The 12224-nt window shown below is 32.7% G+C and overlaps 1 protein-coding gene and 1 non-coding gene across 2 annotated transcripts in view; one reads left to right on the plus strand and one right to left on the minus strand.

Annotated features, from left to right (window-relative positions):
- Window positions 1-11925, minus strand: part of LOC123704479 (ankyrin repeat domain-containing protein 50) — a 78817-nt gene extending 66892 nt beyond the window's left edge. The window contains exon 1 of the mRNA XM_045652873.1: window positions 11607-11925. The gene's annotated coding sequence lies outside the window, so the exon portion shown is untranslated. The remainder of the gene's footprint in view (window positions 1-11606) is intronic.
- Window positions 3881-3960, plus strand: Trnal-uag. Its single transcript has one exon. It is a non-coding gene; the product is annotated as a tRNA-Leu (tRNA).
- Window positions 11926-12224: the final 299 nt, after the last annotated feature.

The following is a 12224-nucleotide window of genomic DNA, read 5'->3' on the forward strand; positions in this document are numbered from 1 at the left end:
TTCTTTAAAAATATATATTTGTAAAGCATTTAAATGCCACAAAACACGAAATAGTTTGGAAAATCCAAAAGTGCACGCCTCATAATCTCATCCTTTACAATAAAATTGATTATTTATAAAGAGTACGTGACTATAAATATAAAAATGAAATAAAATAAAACATTTGGAAAAGTAAAGAAAGCGGTACCGTAATAATTGAGCTATTTTTCTTGTGGCCCCACCTAGATGTGAAACTGCGCAGGTTTAAGGGACTGACTACCAACTTATTTTTTTAAACCTTGGCTTATAGTATAAAGAATCGAGTTTATAATGGTGAATTTTGAGTACACTTTAAAAAAAAAAAAAAAAAAAAGTCGATATTTTTTTTGTTTATTTAATAACAATTAAACCACATCGAATCAGACCCTGAAAAATGAAAGGGTTCTATTCCTGAGCATACTCAAGCGTAAGAGAAAAAAAAAGACTCGATTAGTAAAGTATTTCGGTCGCTATCGTGTTAACAAGAAAAAGGATCCGCACATACAGACACACGGACGTCCAAGACAGAACTTTTTTAAACTGTTTTTTAACTAGTTTAAATAACAAAAATGACATCAAAAATATCATGAACGTTAAAAATAGTGTTTTTTCTTAATATGTGTGTGTATGTATTATCTTACAAGTGCAATGTATGATACATAAAGACATTTGAAGTTTGAAAAATCAGATGTTTTGCGCGAAGTGACAGTAGTACCCACCTCAACGCTTCGCTTATGAGGCGTGCAATATACAAATTCATCTACAACGACGGCCGAGCACAGACATTTAGGTCCTCTACACTATCGTGATTGCCTCTGCTCGCCCAACGCTGTCCATTATGAAGAGGGCCCATCACTAGATAAAATATTCGATGTAATTTTGTCGTAGTTAAACCACAGATTACTAAATAGTTACTACGTTAAACTACCGTTTTATCACGCTTATTACCTTCAGCTGTACGTTCCTTTCAATCTTTTTCTAAGTTAAAAAACTTAACTTAAACGAAGTTAGAGCAAGTGCTGGAACTAGTATCTAATCTGTGGTTAGAGCGAGTATCGGTAGCGATCTGTTTATTTCTAACATTTTCTAAATAAAAGAATACATACGAAGTTAAACACTTGTTTAAAGTTACAGGGAAACTTAACAAAATTATAGCGAGAAACAACTCAGAAATTCGACGTTAAAAATTTCAAAAAAATAAGAAAAGAATTCGATTGTCAAATTTCTGAGTAAAACAAAAAAAAAACACGCTTTAATAAGTGTACCAAATTTGAATCAAATGAGTCCGTTTAAAGTGGATCAAAAATCAAAACCGAGTTTAAAAGGAGTCAGTCACATATCTACTATAATACTATAAATAAATACCTAAACGTGAAGTAACATACAAACATAGGTGAAGCTAATAAAAACATGCAAATCAATAAATAAATAAAACCCCCCGATCAGCTGTTCCCGACACACGCTTTGACAGACAGTGTCAACGACCCCACAATGATAACGCGAAGCCCCGGCGAAATTTAATGCACAGCTTCGCGCGACCCCGGCTAGGTGCGCTGGATGCGACAATAGCACTACACTACGAATACCTACTACAATGATGTATTAGGTAATATATTATAAATAACTTTATGTTTATAGTAGACTGTCGATGTATATTTATCTTTCGTATTGTTAGGTATATATTATGTAGTATGTATCTAAGATAATATCATTGTATACTTGTATTTTAAGCAAAAGTGTATGTGGATGAGTGAATGTTTGTCAGCAAGTTACGGCAAAATGGCTGATCAAAACTCGGTAATTTTTTTCACGAGAGTAGATAGGTACTTTTAACACTTATCAAGCGAGCGAAACCCTAGAAACACTTGCTAATCATTACTATCCTTCTGCTAATCCTACTTTTTATAGGAACTTTAATACAAAAGTTTGTTACTCCATCACTCGAGAACGGCTAAATGGCAAGAGACACATAGATATTATTATCATAAAGTAATCTATTTAGATTATGCTGTAGTATCCGGGCCTGTTATCTACAGGCCCGGATACTACAGCATATTTTCTAATGTACTCCTTCTATCTTTGCATAAATAAAACTCCCAAGAATCGAACCTTCCTCTCCATCATACGCACACCAACCACTACACCATCACACATTACCAAAATTCCTTACAATCACGCAATCAGACACATGCGATAACGCACTTACATCTGGCCACAACGTGGCCGTGGGTTCATAGTACGTACTACGTAAACACGTACTGAGCTAAATATGATAGTTACAAAATTAAGGTGTACACATTATCTCTAGCACAAATGTATATTTTTTTTTTCACCCGACTAAAAAAAAGTGGGGCGAATTTCTCAATTCGACTGGTTTTTTTTGGCTTTGTTATCTACGAATTTAGAACTTCTATTTTGATGATTTTGTTATTTGGAAGCTATAGCGCCTTCAGGTTGGTCCCATAGCTCATCATAATTCATAACCCATTTGATTCCGCAACGCATTATTAAAAAGTTCAGAGATATTCTTTACATAAAATATCTATTTAACGGGTACATAAATCTTATCAATATGCCACATTTCTCCATTTCTCTTAAGAAATATATATGAAAACATTTTTTTACTCGTTTCACTTTCTAGCATAGCATCCAGATTATTACCTAACTATATTTTAAACTTCATTATAAAGAAGACAATATTATGCACAAAAATATTATACACATCTACATTTAATTCTAATGATACATTACTTTCCTTTTTAACTAACTAGCGTGCCGCCCCGGCTTCACCCGTGGTACCTACATGTTTACGTTTTTTCTCTATAAGAACCATCCTCAAGGAATATTATAAGAAAAGAATCAACGAAATCGGTTCATCCGTTCTCGAGTTATGCGCTTTCCAACACATATTGCGATTCTTTATTCTTATATGTATATAGATGTTGGATTATTTATCAGTATATGCCACATCCAGTAAAACAACCATCTATGTAACAACACTTGACTGAAAAAGTGAAAAGTGAGGTCCCAGGCAGAATATTCATGACTTATTAAAACATTTTTTTTACACTGCATTCATTAAAACTATAACAACATTTTTTTACATATTTTACTTGATGTAAATAGTAAAGAAAAATGCAGATGAAAATTACGATATTGAATTTTTATAATCAAAATTTTGGTAAAATAATCTTGTCTAGTTATTAGATACATACTTACATTATCATGTTACGATAATTGCATTCATCTTAGTAAGTACATATTATATATAAAAAAGTAAGACACTATTTAGTATTTACACTATTTACTTACTGACTCACACTATTTAAATTTATTTTATTAATTCTCAATTAAATCCTGCATATCATTAACTATATCCTACTTACTAATATTATAAATGCGATGTGAGGATGTGTGTGTTTGTTACTCTTTCACGCAAATACTACTGAACCGATTACAATGAAATTAAGCACACAAATAGACATATAGACCACGGGAACGGGCACTGCGGGTTTTTCTTTGAAAATGCGGGCGAAGCCGCGGGCGGAAAGCTAGTAGTATATAAAGTTACGTACTTATCTTGTTAATTAAATAGAGTACAATAATAAAAATAAAATATTTCCTTGCAGCTATTAGATTTTCCATTTCCTACATAAAATGTATTTGAAAATTAATCATCTTTCTTTTCCTTCTACTAAAAAAATACGATATCGATTAAACATATTATATTAATTGCCACAAAAGAACGAGTAAAACCAGAGAACACCATTTGATAAAAAATTCTTGCGAATGCAAAATAATTAATATTCATATCAAATAGCATGCTTATATTATGACACGATATTTCGCAACATCAAATACAGGCAGCGTGGCCGAGCGGTCTAAGGCGCTGGTTTTAGGCACCAGTCCGAAAGGGCGTGGGTTCGAATCCCACCGCTGTCAAATACTTTTTATATTTTCGTTTTATTTTTTTTATTGAAAAGTAATTATTGTTAGCATTAAGTTAGATTTAAATTAAATTGTACTTATCAAGTTTCCATTGTTTTAGTTTAAAATTTATATATTTGTTACATCTTTCAATATTAAATTTAATGTTAACTATAAAAATATTATATTAATTAACCTATATATGCTTTCTTAACGTATTCTATTAAGTATTGAACTCTTACTAGTACTTTAACATGTGACTAAAAGATGAAAACAGTTGAATACACGGAAAATGTTTAGCAAAAAAAAATTTTGTATCAGTCGCTCAAATTTTCAACATCACTACATAGTACATAGTATAAAACTACGCGGATTTTGATGCGGTTTTTTTTTAATAGATAGAGTGATTCAAGAGGAAGGTTTTAGTATATCCATACTATATCCATACTAATATTATAAATGCGAAAGTAACTCTGTCTGTCTGTCTGTCTGTTACTCAATCACGCCTAAACTACTGAACCAATTTGCATGAAATTTGGTATAGAGATATTTTGATACCCGAGAAAGGACATAGGCTACTTTTTACCCCGGGACATAGGATAGGTTTTATCCCGGAAATCCCACGGGAACGAGAACTATGCGGGTTTTTCTTTGACGGCGCGGGCGAAGCCGCGGGCGGAAAGCTAGTAATTTATTATATTTTAGACAAAGCGGGCGTAGCCGCGGGCGGATAGCTAGTACAATAATAAACTCAAAGGTTACTACTACATATGCACAATAAAATATTTAACAATTACAACTAACAACCCAAAAAAAATCGAGTAAAACCGCACCACAAAAGCATGCACGCAATCCAACATTTTTCACAGAAGCCAGATGAATCACATACAGTAATTCATTTAGCAATTATTACCAACATCTGCTTCTACATATATACTTGATTACGATAAGGGTTCATTGACATATACAGCCTCCATATCTTGGTATCTTTTATCAAAATGTGGGCTAGAATGTGACATTCCTAATTTATAATGCAGTTTCTAATAAAAATGGATCTCACGAACGGCCATGGTTGTTTTATCTCGATTGGGATTAGCCTTATTTACTACTAGCTTTCCGCCTGCGGCTTCGCCCGCGTTTTCAAAGAAAAACCCGCATAGTTCCAGTTCCCGTGGGATTTCCGGGATAAAACCTAGCCTATATTACTCGTGGATAATGTAGCTTTCGAATGGTGAAAGAATTTTTAAAATCGGTCCAGTAGTTTATGAGCCTATTCATTACAATCAAACAAACAAACAAACAAGAATTTCCTCTTTTTAATATTACTGTAGATAAGAAACTATCCTACTAATATTATAAATGCGAAAGTTTGTGAGGATGTGTGTGTTTGTAACTCTTTCACTCAAATACTACTGAACCGATTACAATGAAATTTAGCACAAATATAGAGGGTAACTTGGATTAACACATAGGATAGGTTTCATCCCGGCAATCCCACAAGAGCGGGAACTATGCGGGTTTTTCTTACAAAACGCGGGCGAAGCCGCGGGCGGAAAGCTAGTGCTTAATATTTTTAAGCTGAAGAGTTTAATTGCAACTATGGTTGAACACGCGCATCTAAGGTACAACCTACTATTTGAAAAATTATTTATGTTAGATATTTATCAAACAAGTGACCTACTTTTAAAACAACTTAAACACTAAATTAATTCTACATTTATTTTACACTACCATTAGTTAATAAATAACCTACAAAAGAAGAAAACTTCCAAGCTTTTTTTCCAAGTCTACACCACTAAGATCCCTTTAAATTGATGTCACGTCTTCAGTACTTAACACCATTAAAAAATTAAAAATAATAAAGTCATGACGCAAATTACCCATGCGTTGTTCAACCATAGTATAAAGATAAAAGTATGTTATCTTCGAAGGTTCATCGCGACGTTTGTATGTACGCGGAGTGCGCAAGCTTGACGCATGCACACAACATGGTCTCGTGATAGTCTAAGATCCGGCTGCAGGATTAGTGCGTTCATCGGTTTTTTGCTGAAAACCGAATTTTTATGTATATTTATAATTAGGAGAATATATATCGACTAGGTTGCCAGTCAAAATTTGGCCGCAAGCATGTTTAATTAAAATTTTTCTAATCGATTTTTGGGAAAAAAATTCGTTCACTTGTTTTTTTGAATAAAATGTAGTCTACATCACGGCAAATGATATAAAGATTCAAAAAATCACGGTTGCCGCTTTTCACCTGGCCGCAACATCTTGGCAGCCTGCTGCAAACAGGTATGATTTCGATTCATTTTTACGTTCTTAACGTACATTTATGAATCATATATCAAATTAAAGCTATTTTTTTTCTATTTATTATCATATATGGTTGCCTTATTAAATCCGGCCGCAAATAAGGGTTGCCGGCTGTTAAAAATTATAAATATTTACGCCTATTAGTACACCGACGCATTATTTTTATGTATATTTATAATTAGGAGAATATATATCGACTAGGTTGCCAGTCAAAATTTGGCCGCAAGCATGTTTAATTAAAATTTTTCTAATCGATTTTTGGGGAAAAAATTCGTTCACTTGTTTTTTGAATAAAATGAAGTTTACATCACGGCAAATGATATAAAGATTCTAAAAAATCACGGTTGCCGCTTTTCACCTGGCCGCAACATCTTGGCAGCCTGGTGCAAACAGGTATGATTTCGATTCATTTTTACGTTCATAACGTACATTTTTGAATCATATATCAAATTAAAGCTAATTTTTTTCTATTTATTATCATATACGGTTGCCTAATTAAATCCGGCCGCAAATAAGGGTTGCCGGCTGTTAAAGATGTTGAATATTTAAGGTCGAGTGAAAGAAAATATGTCGTCCTTTTCAAAATGACAAATTTAAAAAGTAATATTGATTTAATATAATTAACAGCCGATCCTCTCTTTTTCTCGTTGTTTCGCTGCCGCACGCGAATGCGTCGGTGTATAATTTTTAACAGCCGGCAACCCTTATTTGCGGCCGGATTTAATTAGGCAACCATATATGATAATAAATAGAAAAAAATTAGCTTTAATTTGATATATGATTCAAAAATGTACGTTATGAACGTAAAAATGAATCGAAATCATACCTGTTTGCACCAGGCTGCCAAGATGTTGCGGTCAGATGAAAAGCGGCAACCGTGATTTTTTTGAATCTTTATATCATTTGCCGTGATGTAGACTACATTTTATTCAAAAAACAAGTGAACGAATTTTTTTCCCAAAAATCGATTAGAAAAATTTTAATTAAACATGCTTGCGGCCAAATTTTGACTGGCAACCTAGTCGATATATATTCTCCTAATTATAAATATACTTAAAAATTCGGTTTTCAGCAAAAAACCGATGAACGCACTAATCCTGCAGCCGGATCTCGTACTATGAGGGCCGCGCTTGCTGTGAGCGGTCGATACAATTATTTTAAATATCAATGCAACTCTGCACCTCGCGAGTTTAGGTACCGTGCGCTCCTTAACGCTGGGAGTCGGCCTACTTCTCTCTTTATACTATGGTTCAACGGATGTCGGGAATCATAAAAGTAATTAAATAATTCGAATGGACATACCTCGAGACATAGTGAGATAAATAAAACATTATAATGAGACTTCTGTACATCTGTTTCAATGTGAACTAACTACATAATACCTATGTAACTATTTTTGTTTGTTTGTTCATTAACGCCTGCATAACGGCTATGTTAGTTAATGAAAGATTAGAAGAAAATAAGGTCTAAAATCTTAAATAAAATAATGTAAATACGAATGCATAGGCAAGTATTACTGTAAATTTGTAACACACAAAATGATAGTGTAATAAATAATTATGTAGTAATTATAGAGAGGTTAGTTATAATATTATGTATATATAGTTAGAAGGTGATTGATATAGGGGGTGAAAATTATTGATATAATGGCGGAAAAGATCACGTAATAACGATACGCACGCGATTAAGCCGTTATAAAAGGTTGTTCGTTAAAAAGTCCTAAGTCCTACATCGTCCTAAAATTCTTCTTATGTTATAAATACTTATATGTTAATATACAATAACTATTATAAATATAAATGTTAATATACTTGCTATTGCCTGTAGTTTCATCTGCAGGTGTAACTGCAAGACAGCTAGTACAAGAAGAATCTATACTAAGTATATACAGACACAATATTATAAAGCTGAAGAGTTTGTTTGTTTGAACGCGCTAATATCAGGAACTACTGATCCGATTTGAAAAATTGCTTAAGTTTTAGATAGCCCATTCATCGAGGCTATAATATATCATCACGCTAAGACCAACAAGAGCGGAGCCACGCGAGTGAAACCGCGAAGCGCAGCTAGTAACTAATAATTCCTCCTTTATTATTCAGCCACTCATTGTTATACTTAGGTTTATATTAATTAAACATCTAATCAGAGAACAATAGCTGATAATGTTTAGTTAATTGGACGCTATCTAATATTGATAGAGATAAGCCGTGTTTTGATAATAGATACCTTATCTGCACAAATTCTACTGTGATTTATCATCTATACATACAAAAATCCAACATCTATCTCTACTTATACATAAAAATGAAGCGCTAAATGTGTTCCTAACTTCCTAAGCTTAAAACTCGACAACTGCTCAACCAAATTGGGGTAAATTTTTCTTAACTTTTTTGTTTTGTTAATCCACGAGGCAGGTTTATTTATTTATTCTTTATTGCACACTCAAAGTTGACAAGAAGGATATTATAGGAAGCAATTGACGGCTTTATCGCTTAACAGCAATTTCTTCCAAGCAATCAAAAAAAGAAAAGCAGAAAGATAAATAGAATTACATACAAGGTTCTTATGGAGAGACATATAGAGAGAAACTTTGTATTGTAATAAACATAAATATATATCGTTGAATCCCTTTGTTACATGAATGAATTTTGTTACATCTGAAGAAGGTAGTTTTGATTCAACTATTACATTTCAAAAAAATTTAAGATGAAGAATCTCATTTGGCTTACATAATAACTACTCATAATTTTGATTAATAATAACACAGATAATAATGTCAACTGACTAACTATTATAAATAAAAATCACATTATAAGTATAGACTAGCTTCCGCCCGCGACTCCGTCCGCGCGGAAAAATGAAGATTTATTTTTTTCTACGTATTTTTCCGGGATAAAAAGTATCCTATTTTATGCCCAGGATAATAAGGTATAATTATACCAAGTTTCATCGAAATCGAACCGTTAGTTTTCACGTGATGCCTGAACATACAGACAGACAGACAGACAGACAGACAGACAAAAAAATTTTTAATCACATATTTGGGTTTGGTATCGATCCAGTAACACCCCCTGCTATTTATTTTTTCAATATTTTCAATGTACAGAATTGACCCTAGTTACTACAGATTTATTATATGTATAGATATAAAGCATACTTAACTAATTATAAAACCAATTCACATTCATTTAATTTATGAAATATGAAAATATTACATTTAAAACATCCATTTCAACATGCCCTATTTATATTGAATTCACATGAATTCCCTAGCCTAGTCAACCATACCAACTTCAATTAGAGTCAAGTACCTATTAAATAAAACTAATAAAACGCTAGTTATTTGAATCGTATACATTTTAATGATATCTCGACGTTGTGTCGCAGGTCAATGTCAGTTGTATTTTTATAGTAGACTTTGTGCCAACTATTTTCTAAAGTGCATCGTTTCTTTGTCTATTGTTCTGGTGAGGCGCCTTCGCCCGCGGGCGCGAGTGCATTCAGTGTTGTTCTGTATAATAACACCAGCTGTGCCTTGCGGTTTTACTCGCTTGGCTCCTGTTGGTCTGAGCGTGATGATATATAGCCTATAGCCTTCCTTGATAAATGGGCTATCTAACACCGAAAGAATTTTTTCAAATTGGACCAGTAGTTCCTAAGATTAGCGCGTTCAAACAAACAAACAAACATAGATATATAATATGGAACCGTTTTAAAAAGATTATGTGGAAAATGCATAATAAACAAAACCTATTAGTTACCATTGTTTATTTTAATCTGCAGCATTTATGTTATTTTCATCTTAATACAAGCAATTAAAACTAATTACAGACATGTTGAAACAATAATATCTTGGATTATTTGTTATGATTAAGAGCCAACAAAACGAGTGAGAGAATTCAAAATTAGGTTTTCCTATTATCTATTGCTGTCGCGCTATGCCCTCAAGCCTCCCCCGTAGAGCGCGACAGGGACAACGGCAGCTCGGGCCGAAAATACCTAGGAAAATTACACAAATTCGACGTTCCGTAGTCCCCTGTTTCCTCCTCCAATACTGGACCGATTTAATTATTTTTTTCATAATTTAGTAGAGAAAAGTATAGGCTATGTTCCTACGTTTTTTTTATTCTTTCTTTCCTTTGCTTTTTTTATATAATGTTCAAAAATTAGTTTTATGGAAGACGGAACATAATGGAAAATCTGTCCTATTTCTTACGTTTTGAAAGATTCATATCTTTTTTAATAATTAAGATACGACAAAAAGGAAAACGTAGGATCATGGCTAAAGTTACCATAGATTAATAGTAAAAAATACATTGCTCTTAATTTATTCTTATTATCATACATAATATAATATACTTACCATTTTGTTTATCAACTAATATTAGTTATAAAGCTTAAGAGTTTGTTTGAATGCACTAATCTTAGGAAATACTTGTCCAATTTGAAAAATCATACCGGTGTGAGATAGCCTATTTATTGAGGAACGCAATAGTCTATAAATCTTCATGCTAAGACCAATAGGAGCAGAGCAATGCGGGTAAAACCGCCTAATATCCCGCCTCAGATAATTAACACCCAGACCCGGAGCAAACATCAATGTTCATCACACAAATATTTGCCCCGGGTGGGAATCGAACCCACAACCTCTGACTTGGAAGGCAGGGCCACTACCAACTAAGCCAACCGGTCAGACAAAGTATACTTGTAACTAGTTAAATATTTATATAATCAAAAGTAGCTAGATTAAGATTAAAAACTGAACTTTAATTGAATAAAAATAAATCCAATTAAATTGTGTATGAATTTGTATTGGCAATTTTGTTTTTAGCGTATTTTTATAATAAACAAATTGTAGGTTCTACCTACTTAAAAAAAATACCAAAAATAAATATAATTTTAAGTTTTTTTTTTATTGTTTTTTATTAGTAGTTTACAGAACATTATTTTTTTATAACTTAAGATTTCATTCTTAGGTACCTAGGTATACATATTCGTAACAATATGCAATATTTTTATAGAAGGTAAATCGTAATTATTCGTGACCATTCATTCAACCATACACTTGCTAAAAGAAAAGTTACGTATCAAATAATGGTCCGTCTTATTCAAAAAGCTAACTATAATAATTAGCCCTTATTTATTACATTTGCAAAGACCGATGCGATCTAATGCCATTCTGATGGTTTGTATAATAATAAAAACAATAAAAAGGGATACGCTAGATGTGACTCATGCTGCTCATTTTAAATGTATTATTGCAGTCTGTGATTGCAGATAAGCACTACCTTACATACAAGTGCATGTCAATATAGCTAATTATATCGACATTAGAACTAAATACTTACGGAATTCAATACGAGTAAACTTAGAAAGCACAGAACAAAAAAAGTTCTCCAAAAAAGAACATAAGCACTCCACTAAGTCACATATTACACCCACGATTATAGCATTTCACGTCCATTTTGTAAGATATTTTAATTATTTACAATAAAATCACATGTTGCAAATAATATAAGCAATAAATCGGTACACTTGCACTAGTATAAAACACAACATTGAACGCATTTATTAGGAGCACCTTGCATCACTCGCGTCAAGACTTAACTTTTTTTTATGCACAAGTGAAGGCTGAATGTATTGAATGAAGATTTGTAGATTTACAGACAACCAATAAAAACAGACAGATCATAGAACGAAGGGAAAAAAGTTTAATTGGTGCTTTACAGTGTTGCCAATCAATAATTTGGGGCAAACGAAATGTTGATTGAAGTTCTATGCATAGTTTATATCTGTGAGTTTATATTTGCCCAGAACGAATAAAAATTAATGACAACGATACTAATGCCTTGATGTATGATTAATTTAAATAAATTTTCAGCGCACTTAATTATATTTTAAAACCATTCACAATACCTACTTCAAAGTAGCTGTGACTCCTGTCTACTGACGTCAGAAAAGTGACT

Source organism: Colias croceus, chromosome 29, assembly GCF_905220415.1.
Source record: "Colias croceus chromosome 29, ilColCroc2.1".
Classification (NCBI taxonomy): domain Eukaryota; kingdom Metazoa; phylum Arthropoda; class Insecta; order Lepidoptera; family Pieridae; genus Colias; species Colias croceus.